The sequence below is a fragment of the Neofelis nebulosa genome, chromosome 2 (assembly GCF_028018385.1).
Source record: "Neofelis nebulosa isolate mNeoNeb1 chromosome 2, mNeoNeb1.pri, whole genome shotgun sequence".
Classification (NCBI taxonomy): domain Eukaryota; kingdom Metazoa; phylum Chordata; class Mammalia; order Carnivora; family Felidae; genus Neofelis; species Neofelis nebulosa.
The window spans coordinates 8,974,097-8,990,812 of record NC_080783.1 but is presented as its reverse complement, the minus strand read 5'-3'; the positions used below and the strand labels follow the sequence as shown (position 1 = coordinate 8,990,812).

Here is a 16,716-nt window from a genome sequence, read left to right as displayed (position 1 = left end):
GGCACACACCAGTCTGACTGTGGCCCCAGCGGTGGGCTGGGGGCAGACATCAGGTCGGACTGCGGCCCCGCCCACCAACTCCAGTTATACACCACAGCACAGGGAAGTGCCCTGCGGGTCCGCACCACTCCAGGGACAATCCAAAATGACCAAACGGAAGAATTCCCCTCAAAAGAATTTCCAGGAAATAACAACAGCTAATGAACTGATCAAAAAGGATTTAAATGATATAACAGAAAGTGAATTTAGAATGATAATCATAAAATTAATCGCTGGGGTTGAAAACAGTATAGAGGACAGCAGAGAATCTCTTGCTACAGAGATCAAGGGACTGAGGAACAGCCAGGAGAAGCTAAAAAATGCTATAAATGAGCTGCAAAATAAAATGGAGACAACCACGGCTTGGATTGAAGAGGCAGAGGAGAGAATAGGTGAACTAGAAGATAAAATTATGGAAAAAGAGGAAGCTGAGAAAAAGAGAGATAAAAAAAATCCAGGAGTATGAGGGGAAAATTAGAGAACTAAGTGATGCACTAAAGAGAAATAATCTACACATAATCGGTATTCCAGAGGAGGAAGAGAGAGGGAAAGGTGCTGAAGGTGTACTTGAAGAAATCATAGCTGAGAACTTCCCTGATCTGGGGAAGGAAAAAGGCATTGAAATCCAAGAGGCACAGGGAACTCCCTTCAGACGTAACTTGAATTGATCTGCACGACATATCATAATGAAACTGGCAAAATACAAGGATAAAGAGAAAATTCTGAAAGCAGCTAGGGATAAACGTGCTCTAACATATAAAGGGAGACCGATAAGACTCGTGACGGATCTCTCTACTGAAACTTGGCAGGCCAGAAAGGAATGGCAGGAAATCTTCAGTGTGATGAACAGAAAAAAAAATATGCAGCCGAGAATCCTTTATCCAGCAAATCCGTCATTTAGAATAGAAGGTGAGATAGAGGTCTTCCCAAACAAACAAAAACTGAAGGAATTCATCACCACTAAACCAGCCCTACAAGAGATCCTAAGGGGGATCCTGTGAGACAAAGCACCAGAGACATCTCTACAAGCATGAAACCTACGGACATCACAATGACTCTAAACTCATATCTTTCTATAATAACACTGAACGTAAATGGACTAAATGCGCCAACCAAGAGACATAGGGTATCAGAATGGATAAAGAAACAAGACCCATCTATTTGCGGTCTATAAGAGACTCATTGTAGACCTGAGGACGCCTTCAGATTGAAAGTGAGGGGATGGAGAACTATTTATCATGCTACTGGAAGTCAAGACAGAGCTGGAGTAGCCATACTTATATCAGACAAACTAGACTTTAAATTAAAGGCTGTAACAAGAGATGAAGAAGGGCATTATAAAATAATTACAGGGTCGATCCATCAGGAAGAGCTAACAATTATAAATGTCTATGTGCCGAATACAGGAGCCCCCAAATATATAAAACAATTACTCACAAACATAAGCAACCTTATTGATAAGAATGTGGTAATTGTAGGGGACTTTAACACCCCACTTACAACAATGGATAGATCATCTAGACACACGGTCAATAAAGAAACAAGGGCCCTGAATGATACATTGGATCCGATGGACTTGACAGATATATTTAGAACTCTTTATCCCAAAGCAACAGAATATACTTTCTTCTCGAGTGCACACGGAACATTCTCCAAGATAGATCACATACTGGGTCACAAAACAGTCCTTCATAAGTATACAAGAATTGAGATCATACCATGCATACTTTCAGACCACAATGCTATGAAGCTTGAAATCAACCACAGGAAAAAGTCTGGAAAACCTCCAAAAGCATGGAGGTTAAAGAACACCCTACTAAAGAATGAATGGGTCAACCAGGCAATTAGAGAAGAAATTAAAAAATATATGGAAACAAACAAAAATGAAAATACAACAATCCAAACGTTTTGGGATGCAGCAAAGGCAGTCCTGAGAGGAAATACATTGCAATCCAGGCCTATCTCAAGAAACAAGAAAAATCCCAAATACAAAATCTAACAGAACACCTAAAGGAAATAGAAGCAGAACAGCAAAGACACCCTAAACCCAGCAGAAGAAGAGAAATAATAAAGATTAGAGCAGAAATAAACAATATAGAATCTAAAAAAAACTGTAGAGCAGATCAATGAAACCAAGAGTTGTTTTTATTTTATTTTTTTTTTAATGTTTATTTATTTTTGAGACAGAGAGACAGAGCATGAATGGGGGAGGGTCAGAGAGAGAGGGAGACACAGAATCTGAAGCAGGCACCAGGCTCCGAGCTGTCAGCACAGAGCCTGATGCGGGGCTCAAACTCACGGACCATGAGATCATGACCAGAGCCGAAGTGGGACGCTTAACTGACTGAGCCACCCAGGCGCCCCAAGAGTTGGTTTTTTGAAAAAAATAAACAAAATTGATAAACCTCTAGCTAGGCTTCTCAAAAAGAAAAAGGAGATGACCCAAATAGATAAAATTATGAATGAAAATGGAATTATTACAACCAATCCTTCAGAAATACAAGCAATTATCAGGGAATACTATGAAAAACTATATGTCAACAAACTGGACAACCTGGAAGAAATGGACAAATTCCTAAACACCCACACACTTCCAAAACTCGATCAGGAGGAAATAGAAAGCTTGAACAGACCCATAACCAGAGAAGAAATTGAATCAGTTATCAAAAATCTCCCAACAAATAAGAGTCCAGGACCAGATGGCTTCCCAGGGGAGTTCTACCAGACGTTTAAAGCAGAGATAATACCTATCCTTCTCAAGCTATTCCAAGAAATAGAAAGGGAAGGAAAACTTCCAGACTCATTCTATGAAGCCAGTATTACTTTGGTTCCTAAACCAGACAGAGACCCAGTAAAAAAAGAGAACTACAGGCCAATATCCCTGATGAATATGGATGCAAAAATTCTCAATAAGATACTAGCAAATCGAATTCAACAGCATATAAAAAGAATTATTCACCATGATCAAGTGGGATTCATTCCTGGGATGCAGGGCTGGTTCAACATTTGCAAATCAATCAACATGATACATCACATTAATAAAAGAAAAGATAAGAACCATATGATCCTGTCAATTGATGCAGAAAAAGCATTTGACAAAATCCAGCACCTTTCTTAATAAAAACCCCTGAGAAAGTCGGGATAGAAGGAACATACTTAAACATCATAAAAGCCATTTATGAAAAGCCCACAGCTAACATCATCCTCAATGGGGAAAAACTGAGAGCTTTTTCCCTGAGATCAGGAACACAACAGGGATGTCCACTCTCACCGCTGTTGTTTAACATAGTGTTGGAAGTTCTAGCATCAGCAATCAGACAACAAAAGGAAATCAAAGGCATCAAAATTGGCAAAGATGAAGTTAAGCTTTCACTTTTTGCAGGTGACACGATATTATACATGGAAAATCCGATAGGCTCCACCAAAAGTCTGCTAAAACTGATACATGAATTCAGCAAAGTTGCAGGATACAAAATCAATGTACAGAAATCAGTTGCATTCTTACACACTAATAATGAAGCAAGAGAAAGACAAGTAAAGAAACTGATCCCATTCACAATTGCACCAAGACGCATAAAATACCTAGGAATAAATCTAACCAAAGACGTAAAAGATCTGTATGCTGAAAACTATAGAAAGCTTATGATGGAAATTGAAGAAGATATAAAGAAATGGAGAAACATTCCATGCTCATGGGTTGGAAGAATAAATATTGTCAAAATGTCAATAGTACCCAAAGCTATCTACACATTCAATGCAATCCCAATCAAAATTGCACCAGCATTCTTCTCGAAGCTAGAACTAGCAATCCTAAAATTCATATGGAACCACAAAAGGCCCCGAATAGCCAAAGTAATTTTGAAGAAGACCAAAGCAGGAGACATCACAATCCCAGACTTTAGCCTCTACTACAAAGCTGTAATCATCAAGACAGCATGGTGTTGGCACAAAAACAGACACATAGAGCAATGGAATAGACTAGAAACCCCAGAACTAGACCCACAAAAGTATGGCCAACTAATCCTTGACAAAGCAAGAAAGAATATCCAATGGAAAAAAAAAGACAGTCTTTTTAACAAATGGTGCTGGGAGAACTGGACAGCAACATGCAGAAGGTTGAAACTAGACCACTTTCTCACACCATTCACAAAAATAAACTCAAAATGGATAAAGGACCTGAACGTAAGACAGGAAACCATCAAAACCCTAGAGGAGAAAATAGGAAAAGACCTCTCTGACCTCAGCCGCAGCAATTTCTTACTTGACACATCCCCAAAGGCAAGGGAATTAAAAGCAAAAATGAACTATTGGGACCTCATGATGATAAAAAGCTTCTACACAGCAAAGGAAACAATCAACAAAACTAAAAGGCAACCAATGGAATGGGAAAAGATATTTGCAAATGACAAATCAGACAAAGGGCTCGTATCCAAAATCTATAAAGAGCTCACCAAACTCCACACCCGAAAAGCAAGTAATCCAGTGAAGAAATGGGCAGAAAACATGAATCGACATTTCTCTAAAGAAGACCTCTGATGGCCAACAGGCACATGAAAAGATGCTCAACATCGCTCCTCATCAGGGAAATGCAAATCAAAACCACACTGAGATATCACCTCATGCCAGTCAGAGTGGCCAAAATAAACAAATCAGGAGACTATAGATGCTGGAGAGGATGTGGAGGAACGGGAACCCTCTTGCACTCTTGGTGGGAATGCAAACTGGTGCAGCCGCTCTGGAAAACACTGTGGAGGTTCCTCAAAAAATTAAAAATAGACCTACCCTATGACCCAGCAGTAGCACTGCTAGGAATTTACCCAAGGGATCCAGGAGTACTGATGCATAGGGGCACTTGTACCCCAATGTTTATAGCAGCACTCTCAACAATAGCCAAATTATGGAAAGAGCCTAAATGTCCATCAACGGATGAATGGATAAAGAAATTGTGGTTTATATACACAATGGAGTACTACGTGGCAATGAGAAAGAATGAAATATGGCCTTTTGTAGCAACATGGATGGAACTGGAGAGTGTTATGCTAAGTGAAATAAGCCATACAGAGAAAGACAGAAACCATGTTTTCACTCTTATGTGGATCCTGAGAAACTTAACAGGAACCCATGGGGGAGGGGAAGGAAAAAAAAAAGAGAGAGAGAGAGAGAGAGGCTGGAGTGGGAGAGAGCCAAAGCATAAGAGACTCTTAAAAACTGAAAACAAACTGAGGGCTGATGGGGGGTGGGAGGGAAGGGAGGGTGGGTGATGGGTATTGAAGAGGGCACCTGTTGGGATGAGCACTGGCTGTTGTGTGGAAACCAATTTGACAATAAATTTAATATATTAAAAAAAAAAAAAAGAAAGAAAGAAACGCAAAGTGGTACGGCCGTTGTGGAAAACATCTTAGTGGCTCAAAAAATTATATTAGAATAGTACATAACCAAGCAGTTCCACTCCTGAAGCGAGGCCCCACAGAAGACTCAAGTGGTGGGGCGGGATATCGGAAGTTACAGATACTAGTTCTTTCTTTTGACCTAGTTGGTCCACCGGCTGTTGCCCTTGGCCACCTCCCCTCCCCCTAACCTCCCACCCCACAAGACCTCACAAATCAGGGACCTGATGTCAAGGGGTCGTTCAGGAACCCGCTCCAGACTTTGGGGGCAACTGTTCTTATCAGGAGGTACAGAGAAGAATGAAAGGAAAGAGAGTCTACACTGGCGGGGGGTGGGTATTCTAATTTTGGGCAGGGGAAACTTAATTTTCAATTTGCATGCCACCTCCCTGCGGTATTCTTCTGGTTCCCTTTTCCTCTCTCCAGAGTCTCTAGAAAGTCTACACTTCCCTCTGGTGGCCGAACCTTGCCATTGCACAGTCCGCTTAACTGTCTTGTACTTTTTACTCTGAATTCACGATGTAGGCGATCAGGGAAAAATAGAACTCTCTTCTCAAGCCTCTAACCGAATAGCTCAAAATCAAGGTTAGAAGGTCCACGCTGTCTTTGTGGATAAGAGTGAAATATATAAGGAAATGGTGCATGAGATGGTTTTCCTGACCTCAACAGAAGTCTTAGTTCAAATTGTGAGGGAGGCCCTGTGTCTTTGACTCTTTCCCACCCTTTTGTAAGCTGTCCATTTTTCTAGGTTTTTGGAATCTTCAGTGGGCTTAGAGATCCCTGGCCTCTGGATTTCCCACCTAGGTTGGAATGCTCTGAAGTGAGCTGCCCTCGGAGGACTCACACAGTGAGCAAGGAGGTATCTGAAGTTTCAGGGCAGTGAGATGGTTTCCGGAAACCTACCTGGAGCCTCCACCAAAGCACAGAGCCTGTTAGCTGCTCCCCCTGGCAAGCTCCACCCCCCCCACCCCCCTCAACCCCCCCACCCCCCACCCCCCACCCCCGGCTTGCCCTAGAGATTCTCTGAGTGCTTCCTGCAGGGAGAATCTCGATGGTTGCTTGAACAGAGAAGAAAGGGCGGAGTAGTAAGGTGAGCATAACCACACCAGACAGCTGTCTTCTGAGGGGAGACGCCAAGCGGGTTGTATGAAGTGGACACCATCACGGGGGGGGGGGGGGGGGGCTTCATCCTTGCAGCATCTCACGTATTTTCTAGCAAGACCTAATGCACAGCATCTGACCACTGCCCTAGAGATGCTGTGTGGTGGAGAAGGGGCTCCACATCAGAGGCGACGTGATGAGGGCCCTCCTTACCAGTGGGAGCTCTCTCTGTGAAACATGCAGCCAGTGGAGGAAGCAAACACTTTGTATATTCATGAGGGGTCCCATGCAGAGGACAGGGCGGGTCTTCTCAGACAGACAGCCGTGACTAAAACAGCATCGAAGCCCTGGACCCAGGAAATAATATTCATGCAGACCATCTGCCAGGGACAAGCAAGTGTCTAGAGCAGGTGCAACAGCATCCAGAGCAACCTGTTTTCCCTGCCTTACGAAGAAGAAAGCAACCTCCCTACACTGCAAACGAATTTCAGGCCACAAGTCCTGAAAGGTAAACTCCCAAGTGACTAAGAAATCTTTAACCCACTTCTCCCCAGCGCAAATATTAAGAATGCTTTATAAATCCTAAACGTTTTACTGGACAAATGCCATCACTTCTTCCAAATGTTTGTTATCGGTATTCTTTCCTTACGGCCTTTTGGAAGAGGGTTAACTTGAACCACAGTGTTCCATCGTCCTGTCCCCTGCTAAGTGCCACTGGGTCTCACCTTCCTTCCCTGCATGGCTTGAGGCTTTTCCTGAACAGCTAACCTCAGAGGAATCCATGGAGGGGTGAATTGGTTGTACTTATGTTAGAATTGTCAACATATCAGGAACAACTTCATGCAAATATAAAACGAACATGTACCCATGGTTTTATTAAATTCATTAATTAATGAATAGATATGAAAACTAGTTCCAAGGAGATTTCAAAGAACTGAGATTTATGTCAGTCAAGTCGAAGGAATGCTGGAAAGAATTGACTAATATCTGTGACACTGGTTACTATCCTTCTGGGCGAGAAAGTATCTGAGGCCATCTTTTCTACTAGAGGGCAATCAACTGCACTGTCCCAGACGGAAGCCATTTGCATTACAATGGCCAAGACTCATTTACAAAACTTTCCGGCAAGAATCATTTATGGTATTATTGGCTCTCTGCCAGTTAACCTCTACTTCTTACAGTTATAAAATACCTGGGGGGATAAAAGTTGAACCAAAGGTGCATAACCAGCACTCCACTGAAAGAATAACCAGTGATGTCTTCATTTTTCTTGACAATGTAGGAAATAGAATGTGTACATTAACCAGGGCCCCTGGCTGTGAGCATTTCCCTCCTCCTTTGTTCATACAAATGCCAAAGCTTGTTTATATAAATTCTGAGCCAAGCCCATAGGTGGCTTTTTCCCCTGTAACATTGTCTTTGTCTCAGGGATGTTTATGCCAGCTGTGGGACCATGTGAAGTCCCACTGGGCGAGGCTGGCATCCCAGAGGGCTCAGTGTGCATCCCAGATGCAGAAGAGTGTCTGCCTGGCCTTTGTAGAGACACATTAGGGTCGGCCTGGAGCAAACCTGTTCTATAAAGGACTAGATAGTAAATATTTCAGACTTCACAGGACCGGAAGCTCTCTGCGGAAACTACTCAGTCACTGTAGCACAAAAGCAGTTACAGACAACACAAAACGAATCATGTGGCTGTGTTTCGATAAAACTTTCAAAATAGGCAGTGGGCTGGATTTGGTACATGGGCCATAGTTTGTCAATCCCTGGTGTGTTAGACTCCTCAGACTGCCGTAACGAAATACCATCAACTAGGTGGCTTAGACAACAGATATTTATTTTCTCACAGTCTCGGAAGCTGGAAGTCCATGAGCAAGGTGCCAGCAAATTTGGTTTCTGGTGAGAGCTCTTTTCCTGGCATTACAGATGGCCACCTTCTCACTGTGTCCTTACATGGCCTTTCGTGTGTACAGATGTGGAGATAAAGAGAGAGGGAGATCTCTAGTATCTCTTCCTATTCTTAAAAGGCCACCAGCCCTATCAAATTTAAGCCCCCCTTTATGACTTCATTTAACCTTTATTGCCTCCTTTGCACCCTGTCTCCAAACACAGTCATATTGGGGGCTAGGTCTTCAATGTCCTACCAATGTCCTTCAATTCAGTCCATAACCCTGGTATAGAGTATACAAGAACCTTCATTCATTCATTCAACAAATATTCGCTGTGTTCACAACTGAGCCATCTCTAGACAGATCCAATCCCTGCCCTCGTCAAACTCTGGTGAGGCAGAGAAGGCAGTTTAAACAAGGAATTGTAATAAAGTGCAGGAGTTATCAGTCCAAAGCAAACAAAGTCCAATGAGAAGATGACATTTAAGGTGAAACGTAAATGTTTATGAAGATGCTGAGTTTGAGGTGTTGGTGATATATCCAAGTAGAGATGTCATTTGGGAAGGTAGATATACTGGGTTGAGAACTCAGAAAGCAGGTCTGGGCTACAGACATTTGACAGTCATTGAAGCCATGGCAGTGGTTGAGAGCTCCTAGGAGAGCAGGGGTGGGGCCAAAAATTTGTATTTCTACCAAGTTCCCAAAGAAGAAGATGCATCTGGAATATGGTTTGATTTTAGAAAAAGATCTTTCAATTATAAACTGAATGTAATCAGGAAAGATAGCTCTTTGTACCTTCCAGAGGAACTAGAACATCTAAGAAAATCCAAGATCTGACACTTTGGTAATGGAGTCAAGAAATAAACCTAGACCAAAAAAATCACCGCCACCACCATCATTATCATCATCATCATGGTGGATCCAACGTCCATTTCTCTAACATTAGTCATCTTGGACCACCTAATGGAGGACAACAAATACCTTCCATATTGCTGGGTATTTCTCGGCTTTCATGTAAATAACTTAATTTTTTGTTAAGGTTTATTTCTGAGAGACAGAGAGAGATAGAGCATGAGTGGGGGAGGAGCAGAGAGAGAGGGAGACATAGAGTCTAAAGCAGGCTCCAAGCTCTGAGCTGTCAGCACAGAGCCCAACACAGGGCTCGAACTCACGGACCGCAAGATCATGACCTGAGCTGAAGTTGGACGCTCAGCCATCTGAGCCACCCAGGCACCCTTCTTGTAAGTAATCTTTAAAGAAGCAACCTCAATAGGCACTGATCAACGAAATACAAGTTGTTATAGCACAAAAGATCTAAAGATAGATGTCCTCCATCCATTGAGCAGGGCTTAGTCCTTGAGTTAATTTCTTTTTTTTTTATTGTTTATTTTTGAGAGAGAGAGAGAGAGAGCACGGGGGGAGGAGGAGAGAGAGAGGGAGACAAAGGATCCAAAGCAGGCCCTGCGCTGACAGCAGAGAGCCCAATGTGGGGTTCAAACTCACGAACGGCGAGATCATGACCTGAGCTGGATGCTTAACCAACTAAGTTGGTTGGATGCTTAACCAACTAAGCCACCCAAGGGCCGCAGCCCTTGAGTTAATTTCATCACCACGAAGGTGACTGTGGCTTTTGTCATTGTTGCTTCAGCCCAGAAAACTATTTGGTTCCAACTGGCCTTAGAAGAGACAGATCTCAAAATTTAGTGGAAAGGTTACCAGCAAGGACTTTGGAGTCAGCCAGCCCTGGATTTGATTTCTAGAATTGTCATTTACTTTCAGTGACCTAGGGCACATTCTTTTCTATGTTTGTTTCCTTATATTAAAATAAGAATAAGTCTAGGGTTTTTCTGAGAATTAAATTAAAAAAAAACATGGAAAGAGCAGAATTCTTGGCCTGTGGTAAGTAATAAATAGTAACTATTTTTTGTCACTATTTTTATTTTAATTGTTGTTTGGAGTAGAAATGAAAAGTTGAAGAATGTTTAATCAGCTCACAAAGTTGTCAGAGGGTTTTAATAACTTGCTATAACGTGATAAAACAGAAATTCTGCTAACCTTAGAGAAGAGGCTTAAGAGTCATGTAGGAAGTTGAATGACTTTAATATTGTTGTATAATGAAAACTCATCACAAGAAAGGAACACATTTATAAATCCCTTCACACCGCAGCCCCGGTGAACAATTAACAAAATGGGAAAATGCAAAGGCAGCTAGCAAAGAATGCTAAAGAGAGGTAGAGAACCATGCAACAAGGAAAGAAAAGAATCATTCCCAAATTTACAAATAATGGGCAACAGGTCATTTTGCAGACAGCCTTGGAGCAAAACACTCTTCATCACAGTTGAAAAACAGTTTGATTTCATTTGGAGCCTCAAACCAAGTCTCAAGCACTCCTGCCAACGAGTGACAGAGTCTCCAGTATCAGGAAGCAGCTACACAGGGCAGAACAGTGCAGGACAGTATCTGCATAGGACCCACGAAGAGAATTCGCTAACCTGGGACACAACCAAAGGGAAATCCTGGTGGGACCAGAGAAATGACCATTTCACAGCCCTGCTCAGATGAGTTTTCACTCAAGAAGAGGACTCAAAAGTTCATCTTTGGGGGTGCTTGGTGTGGGGGCGCCTGGGTGGCTCAGTTGGTTAAGCATCCAACTCTTAATTTTGGCCAAGGTCTTGATCTCGTGGTCGTGAGATCAAGCCCCAAGTTGGGCTCCATGCTGAGAGGGGAGACTGCTTGGGATTCTCTCTCTCCCTCTCTCTCTGCCCCTCCCCAGAGACACCATCAAACACTGCAGTCAAGGCTGTAGAACCAGTTCAGTGTGATTCCCCAGGGACAGCTTTTATGAGTGTCTCTCCCCATTTAGACTGTTTCTTCTTGTAAGAAAAGACTTTCACAGTGAAGAAGAAAATGCCCTCATTGAAGTCATCTTTGCCTTCTGAGATGGGTAAAGTTGTTGAGGACGGGGGAGGAGGAGCGAGAGCAGTCCTGCTGACAAATTTAACCCCACCCATTATAAAAAAAAGAACTGCAGAGTTTCTCTTGCTGCGACACAATGCTCAAAGATGCTGGAAGGTGCCAAATAGAGAGATGTCCTTTGTGGTGAAGGGACACATCAGTGAATTTGGGGCTACAGAAAGATGGTCTCCAAGCTTAAGTTTGGTGGAACCAAAAAGAGATGGCTTGGAGGCAAACACTTAGTTTCTACAGAAGCAGCTGATAGAGAGGAAAATGAAGGAATATGGCATTGACCCTGCAAGCTGGAGCCCTGGGCAGGGAGACAAATAGGAAGATGCTCCCAGGGTTGGGACCTGACAGACCTCGCCCTCCACTGCCTTAAACCCTCAGTAAAAGTTTGGTATGAGCAGCATCATGGAAGGTTTTCAGCAAGGCAGTTAGGGAGACATACAGAATGCCTAGGCAAGAAAAAGAGCAGACACAAAGAACTAAAAGACAACAGGAAAAGTATAAACCTTCTGGGAATATCGAGAGGCTTACCTTTAATGGAATAATGGCTCAAGCTAATGATAATTCATTTATTCTTTCACTCAAGCATTATTTACTGAGCATGGCTCTTGTGCCAAGTATCACGCAGCTGGCTTGAACCGGTTCATGAGAGCCCATCCTGCTCCTGTCTTTCCAGCTCTTCATTCACTGACGTCATGTCAGTAGCTTGAAAGTGGCCATGAGAGGAATGTTTACACACAGGAATCAGCAAATGCTACAAATCAGGGTTTTGTTGTTTTTGGGTGTTTGGAATTTTTTTCTGGAGAGTTGGTCTGCCTGTATACCATTGGCCAACCACTATGTTTTGGAATACAGGAGCAAACTAAACAGTCAAGGTCATAACCCTTGCAGAGCACATGTTCTAGGAGGAGGAGATCAAAGAATTAATTGATTGGTTGATCGACTGGTCGATTGATTAACAAGCTATTTTCAGCAGGTGAGCAAGGCTCTGAGGAAAATAAGACAGGGTGATTTGATAGGCTGTGGGGGTTGGGAAGGCTTCCTTAAGGAGGCAATACTTGAGTCTCTTATGGTTTGCCTCCCTCCCTCTCGAGACTCTTAAAAACTGAGAATAAAGGGTTGATGGAGGGGGGTGGGAGGGAGGGGAAAGTGGGTGATGGGCATGGAGGAGGGCACCTGTTGGGATGAGCACTGTGTGTTGTATAGAAACCAATTTGACAATAAATTTCATTTTTTAAAAAAAGGAGGCAATACATGAGCCGTGACATAAATTTGCATGTGCAAAATCATCCCAACAGAGCGGAGTCATCTGTAGAGGGAGGTACTCTGATCTATACTTTTTGTTTCTTTTTGACATGTTGTTATAGTGTTTACAACGGGGCTGTCATTTGTAATATTCTATTACGTTGCCTATAAAGTTACCACCAATAATTCGATAATTATGTCCTTGGCTAAGTCACACCTCCTACTTGCGCAGTGAAGCCCATTCCTTCTTAAATCCTCAATGCAGCAATTCTACCCTCCACCTATAGCATCATCAGGTCTTTTACTTGATGGGTCTCTTCCAGCAGCATCAAAACGTAACTGTTTCTCCCCTTCTAAAAATGCCTTTTTTCTGTCCCATCACCCCTCCAACTGCTGCCCCATTTCTCGTCATGCCTTTACAGCAAAATGCTCCAAAAAAAGGTTTCTATTCACTCTCTCTAAGTCCTGTCCTCCCTTCTCTCTTGAGCCAGTGCAGGAAGGCTCCCACCTCACCACTCACCAGCACTGCACTTTTCAAGGTCAGGAGCAAACTGTGTTGCTGATTTTTTTTTTTTTTTGAAAGAGACAGAGAGTGAGTGAGAGAGAGGGCATGAGTTGGGGAGGGGCAGAGAGAGAGACTGAGAATCTCAAGCAGACTCCATGCTGTCAGCACAGAGTTCCATGCAGCACTCGATCCCATAACCCTGGGATCATGACCTGAGCCAAAATCAAGAGTCAGACATTCAACCTACTGAGCCACGCAGGTGCCCCATGTTGCTGAATTTTTACTCTAACTCAAACTCCTGGCACTGTTGAACAAAATCAGTCCCTGGCCATAGCGTAATGAGTTTTGTGCCTGACTTCTAGGAATTGACCCTTTCCTGGATTTCCTCCTACCTCACCAGGTGCTTTTCCCCAGTCTCTTGCTGGTTCCTCCCCATAAATGAGAACATGCCCCAGGGTTCAATCCTTGGACTTCATCCTTTTCCTAATTATGCTCATTTCTCCAAGATCTTACCTGGCCTCACAGCTTCAGGTACCATCTCAGAGCTGAGGATTCTCAAAGCCTATCACCTAGCAGGCTCTCCCAGCTGAGGCTTTTTGAATGTGTGCTGCCTACTTAACATCTCTGCCTGGAGCTACAGAATGGTCCTGTAAGGTGGGAGTCTTTACCACCCCTTTGCTTAAAACCCTCCAAGCGTTCCTACCTTGCTCAGAGTAAAAGTCGAAGTCATAGAACTGGTCTATAGGACCCCCTCCCTGAACTTCTGTGACCTGCTCTGGATTGATTCTAAGATCCGCTTACAATACAAGAGGTTTTGGGGGGAGTAGGAGACCCATGGCCCCGCTGCTAGCTCAGGTTTCCCCAGAAGCAGGTGAAAGAAACCAGCTGTGTCACCCCCAATAGACCTCTTTAACATAAAATTTATCTTAAGCCAAAGAAATTAAGAAGTTGCAACCACAAAAAGCTTTTTCCACCCTCCCCTTTTTGGCCTAAAGGCCAGATATGAATTCTGCTTATACTGGAGATAGACTTATCCGCACTAGAGGAATCTGCAAACAAACCTTTCCCCATCCATGACCTCCATATATTTCCCTTCCCACAGAAAGTCCCCTTGGGAGCCTAAAACTGCTTTCCTTTGTCTAGTTATTTCTCTGCAGATTTTTGTTCTTTGTTGAAGATGCTAATAAAGCAGGTTCTAGCCACAGCTTTGGGTTATTTTGTATAGAGATTTTCCCCACATGGTGTGTGCTACACAAGTTAATCAACTGTTTTCCTCTTGTCAATCTCTTTGTTAAAGAGCCCCAACCAAACAACCTAACATAGGGAGAGGTGAGGGTTTGACTCCCCCACACAGGACAAGGGCAAGGACCTGGGGACAGGTGATTTACTTATGACACGGACTAAGACACAAATGTGATGGAGAGAGTGAGATGGAGGAGGGAGAGACTCCAGCAAGTGGCCTGGTCCTGAGGGAGAGGACATCTGGGGCTCCTTCCTGCAGGGAACTCTGAGAAATTGTCACCCATGATTCAGCACTGGCCCCGGAGAGCTGGTGGGGGTGTTCCTGGGGACAGTAACTGCTGGGAACTCCCAAGTCCTCTGCCTACAGACCATCCAGAGTGCAGAGACATCTGTCCAGCAGAGAAGGGAGAGGCCAGGCATGTGGGGAAGAAGCTGTAAGAAGCTGGAAACTTCCACAGCCTCTGCTGGGGAAAGCAAGGTTGCATTGTAGGTCTGCTCTGAGCCCTCACCCGCCTCTGATGGCTGGAGGCTACTGATATTACCAAAACATCTGAAAACTTGACTTAAAGAATATTCATAGCAATTTCCTTTAGAATTGGAATATTCCTCTTGCCTCATGGTTTTCTGTCCTTATGCTTCTGTCTCCTACATCATTGACTCTGTGTCCACCACTTTCTTCCCTCCATTCTCCTTCTCGGCTGTCTCATTACTGTATCCTACCTGACCCTTGCTTCCCTGAATGGAAGACCCTGGGACCTCTTCTTCTGCCTCCTCCGAGTCTTCCTTCAAGCCAGATCTCCACGCAGCTCCTCATGGGAGTTTCCTCCTGCAGCTTTCTTAGAGTGCACACCATTTCCTGCACTTTGTCTCAGTTAATTTTTTTTTTCCAACGTTTTTTTTTTTTTTTTTTTTTAATTTATTTTTGGGACAGAGAGAGACAGAGCATGAACGGGGGAGGGGCAGAGAGAGAGGGAGACACAGAATCGGAAACAGGCTCCAGGCTCCGAGCCATCAGCCCAGAGCCCGACGCGGGGCTCGAACTCACGGACCGCGAGATCGTGACCTGGCTGAAGTCGGACGCTTAACCGACTGCGCCACCCAGGCGCCCCTCAGTTAATTTTTTATTTGAAATCCTGTTGTAATGTCTTGATAGTAGGTTGAGACATACCGTAACACTGTCCCAATGGTATCTTGGAGTCCTCGTATAATTGTCATAGGTTTGCTCAGTTATGCCCCCGTGATGGGTGCTTCCCTTGTTGCATTCTCTGCTGTATCCCCACTGCCTGATAAATAGTGCCTGGGTAACGGTGATAACTATCATCCTTGATCCCTCCAAGTGGGAAAAACTGGACATTGAAAGCAATTTTCTGTCTCCCAAGAAATGAGATCTGAACATACTTTTGAACCAGGCTGATCCTTTAGTCTGGGAAAACCAATCTCTATGGTCCTTGCAGGAATTTTGGCTCCCATGACCTTCTCTCTCTGGTGTTGTATCTATGGTTATGTTATTTTACAGAGTAAAAGAGAGACTTTGAAGATGTAATTAAGGCTACTAATTAGCTGCCCTTAAAATAGGGAGGTTATCTTGCATTATCCAGGAGGACCCAACACAATCACGCAAGCCCTTAAAGTCAGAAGAGGAAGGCAGAGAGAAGCAGGAAAACCTGCTACACCATTGTTGGCTTTGAAGATGGAGGGATGAGGTACAAGTCCAGAAATGGCAGGTGGGCTCTGGAAGCTGAGAAGCACCTCCAGCTGACAGCCAATGGGAACATGAGACCCTCAGTCCTGCAACCACAAGGATCTGCGTTCTGCCTACACACTGAATGAGCTTAGAGCAGATTCTTTACAGAGCCTCCCAATAAGAATGCAGGTAGGTGAGGGGGAACCTGTGTGGCTCAGTCCGTTGAGCATCCAACTCTTGATTTCGGCTCAGGACATAATCCCAGGGTCATGGGATCGAGCCCAGTGTCAGACCCCATGCTGAGTGTGGAGCCTGCTTAAGATTCTCTCTCTCTCTCTCTCTCTCTCTCTCTCTCTCCCTCTGCTGCTTTCCCCACTCGCACTCTCTCTCTCTTTCTCTAAAATAAAAATTTTTTAAAGAATGCAGCTAGCTGACACCTTAATTTTGGTCTTGTGACACCCTAAACTGAGCCCAGCTAGGACTTCTGACCAAAAGATTATACAGTAACTTGGGGTTGGTAAAAACTGCTAAATGTGTGGTAATTTGTTACAGCAGCAATGGGAGACTAACACAGTGCCTCTAATTAGACAGTTATAAGGATAAGATATTTGTGAAACTGTGGCTCTGTGGATGTGATGGTGAAAAATGTCGCTGAAAGTGTG

General features: G+C 43.8%; 1 long non-coding RNA gene across 1 annotated transcript in view; it reads right to left on the bottom strand.

Moving 5' to 3' along the window:
- The window catches only part of LOC131496379 (uncharacterized), a 28,547-nt gene extending 16,302 nt beyond the window's left edge, over positions 1 to 12,245 (bottom strand). The window contains exon 1 of the long non-coding RNA XR_009254470.1: positions 11,910 to 12,245. This is a non-coding gene — a long non-coding RNA (uncharacterized LOC131496379). The remainder of the gene's footprint in view (positions 1 to 11,909) is intronic.
- Between the last annotated feature and the right edge of the window lie 4,471 nt (positions 12,246 to 16,716).